The sequence below is a fragment of the Lepeophtheirus salmonis genome, chromosome 6 (assembly GCF_016086655.4).
Source record: "Lepeophtheirus salmonis chromosome 6, UVic_Lsal_1.4, whole genome shotgun sequence".
In the NCBI taxonomy this organism is placed as follows: domain Eukaryota; kingdom Metazoa; phylum Arthropoda; class Copepoda; order Siphonostomatoida; family Caligidae; genus Lepeophtheirus; species Lepeophtheirus salmonis.
This window is the reverse complement of record NC_052136.2, coordinates 44,935,668-44,949,196: the sequence shown is the minus strand read 5'-3', so window position 1 is coordinate 44,949,196 and position 13,529 is coordinate 44,935,668. Positions and strand designations below refer to the sequence as shown.

Here is a 13,529-nt window from a genome sequence, read left to right as displayed (position 1 = left end):
CCAGGGAAGTAATAACATTACGTTGGAGAGTTAAAGGTTTATTTATTATGAAAAAGTCAGACAAAAGTTCTCTATAATTCCCATCTGAGAGCAGATGAGAAAGTTAAAAAGTTTGAGAAACGCTTTTCTTAGCCAAGGTGCTATAATGCAAATATACATACAGGGGATTCAGCTTATTGCAATTTTTGGGAACAAGAAGGATTCGTGTCGTACGTGAACTTTTTTTAGTACAAAAACCAGTCAAATAGGAGAAACTATTTTTCAAAATCCATTATTTTAAATAAATAAATAAATTTATAGTTTTTTATAATGTTTTATCATAATTTAAAGAAATACAATACCACAGGATTTAAATGCACAATACCAGGAGTCGGAATAGTTCCTTTAACGCGTTATGCAAAATTCACATTGTTTGAGACTGCTTTATGTGGGGACCCCTTTTACATTAAAATCTTTTATATATTATTCATTAGTGCAACTATTTAAAAAAAAAAAGTTAAATAAGCCGACAAACGAAGTGTATTACAATGTGAGAAAGTGAAAAATTGGTTCTTATATTCAATTAATATTTTATTTTTATTTTCTTCTCCTCACCACTAGATTTTTTTTTCACGCACAAAGACATTAAAATGGGTCAAAGAAAGTCTAGAAGGGGTCTACTTCATACATAAATACTTTATTTATGTAATGTTATTAAATCGATCTCCATTTGTACATATTTGTGAAAATTTACGAGGAACTATGTTAACGTAATTTTTTGCCCCTTAAATTGAGTTTACTGCTAAAAAAAATCAAACTGATTATACTACACAAAATTATTAAGTAGAAATAACTTTGCAAGAAAAGTTTTGAATGTTTAGAGTACATTTATATGAGCTATTCCACGTCAAGTGTGCACACCTTCACTTCAGTACCATTAAAGATTTTGATAAAATAATATTATGATAGAGTTAATAATTTTTATTTTAAACTTAAATTATATAACATGTTCTATTTTCGACTTTGAATTTGAGAATAATACAATAAAATTTTTGTGTATTATAAATGGTTTTTTACAAATCTTAATTTTTTAAAAAATATTATTTTCTTTTTGATAATCTTCTTCGATGAAAAAATTTATCTTCATATTTTTTATGTTGTCCCGTGAATATTTTAATAAATAATTTGGCTTTGTAATTTATATAAGGCCGTCGTATGCTCACTTCGTAGCTTCTCTTTTAACAGCACCACCTATACCATCTGAAGGTCCCTTGCCGTGAATTGTGGCAAAAAATGCTACTCAGCAGACAATTGAATGTCTTATTGATGAAACATAAAGTTCAAGAAGGCTTCTTTATTGGCCTGCACACCCATCGGAAAATCAATATATTTTTTAATATTACTCATTTAATTGACTTACAAGTCGTTTCTGGTATACTGCCAGAGTGGTATAGCCTACCACTATTTTTTTAATAGTAAACCCAAGGGTATATTGTTGCCTTTGGTTTATTCCAATAAAAGTCCTGAGCCGCATCCTGGACACTAAAAATATAATTTTCTGAAAAGTCATCAATTATCAAAACTACTTCGCTCGTAATTTCTTTTTTTTTAAGAAATTGCTTTGGGCCTTATTAATAAATTGTTGTTTGGCTAGCTTGACTATTTTTCAAAGAAACGTTCAACAAAGTCGTGGATTGGTAGTACTGTAGAAGTTAATTCACGTCTATCAATAGATATTCACTGTTGAAATTGTACAGCGTTAATGTTGTTGTTTTCGAATTTTTGAGTAATTTATTTTCATAATTATCACTCATTTCGAAGGCATCACATGCATGAAAGTAGCACAAAGGTAATGCAATGTTGTCAATAGATGTAATAACATGACAGTACGTTTAATTAGTTGTTATTTCGGCCATTCTCGATCCTATGATCATAAGTTTTATTATTATTGTCAGTTTTATTATTATTTAATAAAATCTTTAAAATTACAATTATATTATACTAAACCTAAATAAGAATCCTAATTTATTTTGTAAATCAACAGAAAATAAGTATATTTGTATATAAATATTGAATCTAAATATAGAAGAATAATACTAATATACTATATAAGAGGTTCTATAAACTCTTTTTAACTTTTTGTTTCTCCTAACGATGTTCATGATCATTTAGATCATGGATTAGGTTACTTTTTTTAGCTTTTTAGTGGCATGATGTTCGTTTCATTAACATAATTACCATATCCCCAAAAATTTCTAAATTACTGCATGAAGGGTAATTTTCCTCTGTTCTCGATCACTGATTTATATCTACAATTTCAAAAATAGGCGTGCCAAACTAAACAATATTGGTGTATATAGGACAGGGGTGCATGGAAAATCGGAGGCCAGTTTGTTGATAAACATCACATTATAATATATTATATTTCTTAAAGTGGGCTTGTTTTCTCACACTTTGATTATAATCTCTGTTCTAGATATTAGCTAATTTTACTACTTCTTATTTGTAAAAAGCACTTTTAAAATTGATATTTGTTGGTTTATTTTAGAGTTTAGTTCAAAATTATGCTTCAGAAAGCTGTAGGTTATTTTATTCAATTTTTTTATCCAATATATCCTTTTTTTATGTTTCTTAATTTACAAGAATTAGTCTGGAAATATTTATACAAATTTTGGAAATGATAGGTCCATTATTTATTTATAAAAATAATATTTTAATATAGTATTATCATATTTTGACAAGATAATAGTACATACAGTGCATGCCTACAAAATATAATGTTCTGATCGTTTTTGTAAGTATACAAAAAAATACAAAGAGGGTTACATATTAACAACTCATAGGAGATTTTTTTTTTTTTTCATTATTGGTTTTTCAAAAAAATAACAAAGAACTGACCCTTGTTTACTGATAGATTGTAGTTTCATTTTTAGCGTTTTCAACAGCTCTGCTTTAAGTGCTTAAGAACCAATTTAAACTTATACACATACTCTTGTTGGGTGTGCACTTATTCATACAGTGTATATACTTGAGGCTCAACATTTCTACATACTTTTCAAGTTGAGCAAATATTTATATTTATTGAAATCCTTTTTTTCTCTTGTTGAGCCAGGTAAAGCCCTTGTTAAATAAAAACAACCAATTTTTTTCTTAAACATAAATATTTACAGTAACATATTAAATATATCAGCATACACATAATGAAAAATCTTTTTTGGAGGAAATAAAAATATGGTGTCATTAGATACCATAAAGATATACGTATGTACATTAAGATAAAAATATTTTTCAACTTTTAATTCCTGAGTTTTTTTAAAATGAAAATATTGTATGTGATCAGAGTAAAAAACGTCACCCATAAAATTATTAATGTTTGTAGTTTAAAAATACATTTACTGGATATACTGGATAATACTGGATCCATTCAAATCCTACACTAATTTAACACTTTAACTCCAATATTTATTAAGATGTTTAAATTTTTGATCATTTCTCTACCACCTACTCAAAAGAGATCCGTGACTCACTTTAGGTATGTAACTATTTCTCTAGCAGACTCATGTAGTAAGCATAAGTGAGGTGCGTTCAAGGGAGCGCCGCTCAATACCCATATACATTGTATATGTGAATGAACCATAGGCGAATAAATATTTATACCGGGCACTTTCTTTTTATGTAACCATCAAATAAAAAAATACATTTATTTGTCGGGGTCCAAACAATATAATAACTACGTTATAAAAATATAACACAAATATTTTATTATTACATTCATATGATATTTAAAGTAGTTTTTTTTATTCTTACGAAATTAAAGAGTTACAAAATCCTATAAAGCTTAAAAATCAATCAATATTATTACAGAAAATGTACTTTGGGATTTTTTTTTGCAATGTTCATTATTTTAAAACATAGGTAAATTATTTAATCATGAGCACCTAGCTTTAGCTATAAAATTTCTACATTTCTTTTTTCATCATTTATTATTTATGCTTAAAGAATATATTTTTTGCCCAACTGTATATATTTGTATGTATATTGTATACATATATGACCAAACTAGAATAAATCCCTAATGGCTTTCCTCGTATGTTTATATCGGATATATGTTTATATTTTTTTGCATTTCTTTGGATATAATGCTTTTATTGATTTACTCAAATTTATTTTGTAAATTACTTCTTTTTAATATATTTAACCCTAAGACTATATGTATATATATATATATATATATACATATGTTGTATCAACATAAAGCAATATTGAACAAAAATCAAGAAAAGGAGTCAAACCCAATTTATTTTTCATACATACTAAGCAATTTTTTATAAATATATTTGAGTCCACAATAGGCTTTGTATTCAAATTACTGGGGTGAGTTAAGATATCCAAGAACTTTAGTCATAGCTTAAAACTTATATTTTATTTATAGACAAAATGTGGCACAGTTATGGCCTTTCAATATAATATATCAATTTATCATTCTGAGTGTTATTTGGTAGAGCTTACAAGGAGTTAATAATTTTGATTTGTAGATAGAAATTGAAAATTATTTGTAGAAGAAAGCAAATGCCATATTCATTCAATTTAACTTGCTTCTGTGTTGACGAGCCATATATATATATATATAAATACGTTTGCAATTTTGAAATCTTCAAATTCTCAAACTGGAATCTCATCTAAGGAATTTCAAAAAATAACTTTTGTTGTGGGAGTTAATGAAAAACCTCAGGAACGTATTCACTTTAAGATTTGATAGGAAATTAACATAGGGTTAATGATGAAAACCCCTCCTGTTGACTATATTTTATGTTAATAAAAACGCATAGCTACTTTTAACTCATTTTTATATTTTTTCATCATTTACTTACATCTTCATATGAATATAAATATTTTTTTATTCATCAAACATATCACAAAGCTAATTTATTAATTATTTTCTTCTGTTGTTTTTTTCCCCTACATTTTTATATGTATGGATAACATAATTAACAAGATATGAAAGAAAATTTGCAAATGTATCTTCATCGTGGTACTTCTTTTTTTATTTTTTGCAAAAAAATTATATGCATATAGGTAGCTTCAAAAGCATATTTTAAGAATAAGAATCTTATAAATTTTGTGGTATCTTATATTGATGAGTGTTATTCTAAGAAATACATTGGAACCAAATTTAGATAAATCTTCAAAAATCATTAGTACATAATAATATAAAAATGCTATTTCTACATTTCCTTGGAGAATCAAAACAAATTAGAGTGTACGCAAGCTATCTATGCCTTCACTTTGAAGTACTCCATTGGGCAAACACGGGCACATATGCAGCTGATTTGGTTTGTTATACAGCTTGTTCAAACCTACTCTAGTTGAAAAAAAGGACATCAATTGACAAATGTGCGTTCCCAAATATTTGAAAAGGCATAGAGCCCTCATTGGAATCTGTACCAGGAACGGCAATATAATAATTGCTCAACTCTGGTACTCAGTGTGACGTTCGTTAGCAAAGTATAGTAGCCCTTACATGAGGCAACTGGACTTGCTTCCCTGTACATCTCGGGGGAAAAAAGTATCAAATGGCTCCAAGACAATTTTGACGAATTTATCACGCCGGAACTTTTACCCTCCAAACTCGTCGAATCTACACACGGTGGATTTTTTTATGCGGGGCACGATGAAACAAAATTCCAACCAAACACCCTGTAATACCAGAGACAAAATTATCAGACGGTTCAACAAGTTTCTAGATTTGTCATAAGACCAAGTGGCGAAGAACTGCTTTCACTTTTGGCCTCGTATAGAGTCTGAAATTAAGGGTAAAGGTGATTTTATTGAATAAAATAAATCAAAATCTATCAAGATTTCATAATCTAGTTGTTTTTTAAAATCTGATAACTTATTATAGAGGAAATTGCTTTTGAAAATAATGCTTTTAGTAGGATTTTTTATCCTTTTAGTGGGCAAATATCACTATTATTCAGTTTATTGTAGAAAGCCACAATTTTAGAAAATTATTGTTTATTAACACGACTTGGGAATCGGTATATACGCCGTATATGCAGAAATATCTACAAACTATTAAAAAAATCTTGCTAAAAATATCGTCATTTAAGGTAGACCACATAATCTTATTACAGAGACTCCTCAAAATAATCTCACAATAAGCTATTGTAATCATAATAAATTAGTCTTTAGTAATTTGGATATAAAAAAAGACAAAAAACTATGAATTCAATAATCTATAGTACTATAGTTTCCTTAATAAGTATACAAATTAAGGATTTGGCTATTCCTACAGGAGTTAATTTTGGAGGAATAGTAGGAAAGTCCTGAGGCCGTGTTTAAGTAAAAATAATTTTTGTTAAATTTATCAATGTGTAGAAAAATTATAATAACATAAATGAAGGAAATGGAATGCACATAAAAAGAGTTTTATTTTTAGAGATGGCTTGATTTCTATAATCCCCATTAGCTTCAATACTGTTATAAATGTTATAAAAAATATGATCATTGTGAGAGACAGCATATCAGAGAAAACTATACTACTTCTTTGCCTGTTGATAATATTTGTACTTTCAAAATAGGGATCTGTATTTTTAAATACTGATGCCAAGTGTGATTTCGGCAATTTTTACATCAATATATAATATAAACGGTAGTACCGGGCATTGCCCTTAGTAATTAATGCCGACTAAAAAAAGATAAAACATAATTTCCCATGTGTTACATTTATATGATTGTTTTTTTTTTCCTCGAGAATGAAAAAATAGTAATTTATAATAGTTTGAGAAACAAAAAATGAAGATGATTATTAATAAGTACTTTATTCTCTAGAACAATCACTAACAAAAAAAACCTATTATTATCTCTGTATGCTAAATATAAAAATGTTAAATCATTTTTACATAACAGCATTCACATCTTAGCATATACAGGAAATTCATATAAATTATAATATGTAAAAAAGAGAGCAATTTAAAAAACAAAAACAGAAAGAGGGCTGCATATTCGATGCTACTAATTCCCTCTTCTTTAATTGGGATCTATTTTCCATTAGTGTCTTTTGTATTCATTATTCTCCGTAGTTATCTTCTATATTTTCATGGACTTTTCGATTTATTATTGCATTCGTTTGTAATAAGTCCAAAGTTGAAGCATCTGCTACATTGCTTTGTTCTTCCACTAAAATATATCCGCCTAATGTGCGAACCAATTGGAATGAAACAGAGCAAATCTTTAGGGTTACACACAACTCCTTCGGAGGCATTATGTTTAAAAGTGTTTACTCTACACCTTATCTCTTTTGTCCAATCCTTGACCATATAAGCTCTAGATTATTTAAATGTATCCTCCATTTTTTAAGCTACTTTTGAGTAGCACTCAACTTTTGTAAATATCCCGAAACAGTGATTGACTAAATCAGAGGCTAACATCTCTTTTACTTTCGGCACTATAATCTCGATTCGAATTGATTCATTTTTTGCCTATATGAGCTGTCATGATTCAAATTTTGTAGTGCATTTAGTACATTTCAATCCGGTAATTCCATTTGTCATGGGAGATCGTTTTTAGGCACAAGCAAATCTTTTAGTATTCTTTGGACAAAACTGAAGTGGGACCTTCGTGGTAAACTTAGAAATATTCATTCAAGATTCTGGGGTTAATTTTCAAAACTTCTGTCCATAGAGTAGATGTGTTGATATAACTCATTTAGCTGTCATACATTCTTCCTCCGTCTTCCACTCAAACAGTGGTATCATATAGAAACCATTTTCGTTGTTAACTTTGTCCTTCTTTTTTGGGCCTCTGTTTTCCAGCATGAAAGTATTCCTATCTCGAATGCCGTTGTCAATGACCTTTGGAATGGTTAGTTTATCCATTTTGTTAGAAACTTGTTTCACTATTCTTGAAATTTCCAACGATATGTCCTCATTAATTTATCTATCATGCTGCTGGATATTTGTACATTGTATTCACGGTTAGATAAATAAACTTTTACATAAGTTATGTGAAGTTATTGAAGTTATGTTAACCCCAAGTAATCTTGTTTCTCCGTAAAGAGTTGTTCTATCATAGACTGATTGCTTTGCCGTAATGTTTTCCTTATTTGTTTATCTTTCTGTTCAATAAGAGGGTGTAATACACACCTCATGGTGGTTTGGCTTCCATGCAGATGTGTCGTAAGTCGAAATATTATACTTCGAAAAAAGTTCTAGTGATCTTTTCACATCCACGTTATTCTTTTTTCCAAATTTCAAACAGCCATTATATCATGCACTTTTATGTATATAAGTATAAGATAGTTGTTATTATGTTGTATTGTTGTTCTCCTGGTATAAGAAAGCAATTCAGGTCAATTTTCCTTCAAAAAGTCTTTATATGTAGCCTGTAAAGGAAACTGTATGTGCAATACTAATCAAACGCCATTAAGAAGCCTGGCTCCAGAAACGGACATCAAGAACAAATATTGGAAGATAATGGGAGCAATTGGAGTACATCAAGGTTATACAGAGGTAGAAATACACTTATCTAGAGAAAAAGGAAGGAATATGGGCATTATACATATATAAGTAGTGTTTTAAACTGCAATTAAACTACTCACCCTGCAATCCCTTCAGCTCTCCTTCAACCCAACCATAAGACCTAAACCCAAAAAACTTGGAGAAATCCCGGGAAAATGGGATTCTGAGAAAGAAACATTAGTATATATATATTACCAATAAGTAAGGGTGATAATTTTGGTAAAAATAGAAAAGTGTGCGAGGAGAAGAGAAGAAATACTTATGGCATCATTGATTAAATAATATACCTCTTCTTCTATCAATCAAGAACGTTATCATTCCCGCCTTTATTATTCAATATTAATATAATATTAGATGGTGATAGTCGATAGAGAACTGAATAAGATGCCTAGAATAACGTCGCCTTCTGTCTGGACTTCTGAAAATGGAGGCCCAGGAATTTGAAAAATACTTACCGGATGAGAAACAGATGGTTTGTCGGATTTGTCGATATAAATGTACCTTTAGTCCCCTGTCTAGAATTACACGCCACTCATTATCCTCATCTCATATCAAAAGCATGGATATTCATCTAAAAAATCAAGTTAATGAGGAATACATCAAGTCAAACTATAACTCTGATCTCACAAAGATGCTTATTGCATGTAATATAACCTTATCTATTGCTAATCATCTACGTTCAAAAAATTTATGGAGAAATACACGGGTAAACCTATCCCTTCCCAAGGAACCATCATTCAATTAATGGAAGATGTTGGTACTGATGTCATTTATAGAAATACATATAAAAATGTTTTGAGTCATCCACACCAAATGACGATCAACTTATCAGTAAAAAGTATAAAATATTTACTAATTTCGAAATGGAACTCTGAATTTTGTACTATCTAACAGTAAGTATTCAATTTTTCTTAAATCTAGCCCTAAAATATGATTCTATTTTAGCTAAACATATGAAGAATTATGATACACAACTCATTAAATAGCACAAACAACTGTTTAAATGGTCACAACAACGGGGGTAGTAGCATTGGATGGTTCGCAACTAGTTTGTCTGAGATTAGTTTCTTCACTTAAAGACTTGGGTATGATAATTAGGTTTTTCAATATTACATATTCAATAAATATTACTTTTTTTATCACTTAAGGCTTAGCTATGGTTGATAGGCTCCAAGAAATGGTGTTCAGAAAACACATAAAAGGCAAACACAACTGCTTAAATTGTCACAACAACGGGGGTAGTTACATTGGGTGTAGCATTATAATTAGCAATTGTGTATATCGTTCATGATAATGGTATGTTGTTGTATAAGCATAAATAACGGGGAAAATATCTTTTTGATGCTTTTAATAAGGAGTAATATCGCCGGATATTACTGCATAATTAGCTTTTGCTCTAAATCTTTAAGATGGATTTATTTCTAACATTTTTTTTATTATTATACTTATTGTCTAATTTTATGATTTTGACATTTACTTTATTATTAATAATTAGTTAGATTTCATCGGTAGAGATATATATCTCTATGCACAATTGTATATAGCAACTTCCACATGAAGAAGAGGGGTGATTATCTTTTTGATTAAGCTCTACGCCTAGCTTGTGTTTTGCAACCTAAAGTTATGATATATTTAACTGGATTCCGGTGTCAGAACAAGAAAATATTATTTGGATCAATCTATTATTTCAATATTCTGTATATATAATTTATTGTTCTTAGTTATATGATTCCAATTGTTTAATTTTGTATATTTAACATAAATGTATTATGGTATATTTTTAGTTATGTAGATTATATTTAATTAAAACCTTTTTTTTTTAAACTTGGAACTTCAAATATATTTCGAAATACTCTACTTTGTCGTTTCATTAGCTATTATTCTGAGAATAAGGTTCATAATGAATTACATTTTCATAGAGTGTGACCTTATAAAATCTACTGTAACGGATAAAAAACGTCTAAGTCAATTATACGTAGTATATCTTCATTAACCATTTTGCTAATAAATACTTTCGTTGTACCCTCAAAAACCATAATAAAGCAGGCAGATGATAATCACATCAGTATTTTAAACAAAGATACCATATGTATTTTTCTCCCTTTTCCTTGCACGCGTTTTTCTCTACAATATTATCAACTTTACCAATAAGGTTCTAATATGCATATATTTTGATTATGTTTAATCAAATTCAAAAGTTGAAGTCGGTCCTAACGTTGCAAAGTGTCTGGATTCCTATAATTCCTACTCACCAGTCCTGCATTTCTATTCTTTCGATTTAAATCTCCATAATTATAACAAAAGTCTTTAATTATGTTTTTGCATGTGTAACGCGTTCTTTACTATTCCATACATTTTGTGCTCGTAAATATCAATTAAAATGCTAAAAATACTAAATATATCCTATTTTTTTAATTAATCTTAACAACATTAGCTTGTGTTCTCAACAGGAAATAATTTATTACAGTTATAGTTAACAAATTCATTTTTTTAATATTCAAATGAAACATACATTCATTAAAACGAATACGGGTTATCAAATTAATATTCATGAATTTTATGAGGTTGCGTGTTATATATAAAAACAAAACATATATTTTATTAATAAATCTCATATCAAAGAAAGATGAATAACTTACATTAACATAAAAATTAATTAAAATAATCAAATTTTAATTAAAAATATGCGAATAATTTCTAAGGAAAGACAAATCACAAAAACAACAACAAAATTGCATTTATAAATAATTTTGGTACATAAAATCACAGTTCACAAACAAAAAGTTGTAATACATTTGGTGATAAATGGATCAAAATGACATCAAATCATTTTGGACCTAGTGATTTTATCAATTTTGCACCTTTTGAAACATGGCGACTATAAATAATATTTTTTCTTAGATTTAAAAAAAAAAAAAACATTTTCTGCCATGGATATTGACAGCTTGAGATTTTGTCTCATGACAAATTCAAGATCTATGTATACCAAAGGCACAGTTTTTTCGGAACTTAAGGTCGAAAATACGTACAAGTTTCTGACCTAATAAATCTTACAAATACAAGAGAAAGCCTACATATGTTGGCCGCTCAACACAAAGATGAAGATAATTTTTTTTATCTTCCTTAAATCAAGTTTGCATGGAGTGTGGGAAAATGACACATGATATACCTTTTCCCTAAGTATTTTGAGCTAACCTTGGTTACCAAATTAGTTTATCCACTGTAATCATATTCATATCATATTTTTCAAAAGTAACTTTTTTTTATTCCTTTCAACCTTTAAAAGTTCCTTCTATCCAATGGCAAACGATAAAAAGACAATTTTGCCTCATGGTAAAGCAGAGTTTAGATTTATGTTGTAACTATGAATGAGTCATTCATTCTATGGGAAAATTTGATTTTACTTTACAGAGTTGATAGTTTTTTTTATAGTATAACCTTATTTTTTTAAACATAATCGACAATTGAAAATGAGTACATCATATTTATAGAATATCCTTACAAACTATGTATAAATCTAAATATTGTAAAAGTAGCTCTAAGCCTTTTAAAAAAAAAAATAAGACTATTTTTTTGTCATAAATCAGTAGAAAAGTAAAAGAGAGAGAGAGAGAGGAGAGAAAATAAAATTAACCCTGTCTTTTCTCCATGTATTTTTTTTTTTCAATTTTATTTTCTTGCCATTAAAAAAATAAACTTTTTTTTTCTTTCTCTCTCCAAGTGATATTTCTTCCTATAAATCAAAAATTTGTAATACAAGAATACATAAACTTATATATAACTTTATGAATAAATAAAGCATAGAAGGCAGAAAAAAGAAGATGTTTTTATATATATTTCAAGACTTTCTTCTTTAAATAAATTCTCTTCATATGAAGAAGAAAAAAGCGATATGTAGGTTAAATAAATGGTAGAAAAAAAAATCATATTATTAGGTATTAATCAATAAAAAAGTAACTGATGCTACTCACAAATAATGTGAATATATCTCCATAAAAACTTATCCATAATTATATGAGAATATTTAGGAGAAAATCCCCTAGAAACAAGGGTAGATGTAAGTTGTCTTTATTTGCTATAATTTAATACTTTTTTAAACAGCTTCTTTTTCAAAATAGGTATTGGTATTTGGATACTTGTTCGACTAAAAACATAAATGTAATCAATTGCAATTCACATGCCTAGGGATTTGTTTAGATCGGATCCTTTAATAGTCAATTTCTTACTTCAGCAAAAAAAAGTTGGTTTACTTATTGTAAATTATTCGGTACCCTGAAAGTTGGAAGCCAATTTTATAAAGACAAACGTGCGTGGACCTTTTCTTGTGAGAATATCCTCTAATAAAATATATAGAGACGTTTTTTCGGGTTTAGATAATTTTTCGGGTGTAAGCTCCAAAAAAATATTCGTCAAAAACGTTTTTTACCAGGACATACACTCAAAAGGTTAATGCCGTCATTAAAAAGGCAAAGTGTTTCTTGTAGGGAGGGGATATTTTTCCGTGGTTTTTTTTTTTTTTTCTGTTCAGGAATGAAATATTAGTAAAAAAAAATTTATGAAAAAAATAAAAGACGGCTTTTATTGTCAAGTGGAAAAAATATTGTACAATTTTAGATCTGATGTCTCAAAAATCTAGGAAATGAGAATTGTGTTCATAGAATATAATTTTTATTGGAATTACTTTGCTCTGAATCATGCTTCGGACAAAAAGACCATAGCAATGAACCGGAATGAAACACATTTATATTATATCATCGTTAATATCAAATCAAAATAATAAAAAGAAAGGTACATATACGTAATACCAATATTGTACAATATTTTATGATATAATCTATTCTTGTACACTGTTTTTTATACGACCAAATTCCTTTATAAGGTACTCCTAATTTTGTTCATATACGTAATTAATAATTTATTAACAAGGTTTCATAGCTACTGAACAAAAATGCATTGATAGACTCAACTATAATTTAAAAAAAGAGCCTCTCCAAAAACACCCTATATCGTTGTCAATTTTAGATAAGGCCA

The 13,529-nt window shown here is 28.5% G+C and overlaps 1 long non-coding RNA gene across 1 annotated transcript; it reads left to right on the top strand.

Moving 5' to 3' along the window:
• Positions 1–9,125: 9,125 nt before the first annotated feature.
• Positions 9,126–9,762, top strand: LOC139905630 (uncharacterized). The gene is made up of 3 exons (XR_011780553.1): positions 9,126–9,391; positions 9,444–9,583; positions 9,647–9,762. It is a non-coding gene; the product is annotated as an uncharacterized lncRNA (long non-coding RNA).
• The last annotated feature ends 3,767 nt before the right edge of the window (positions 9,763–13,529 follow it).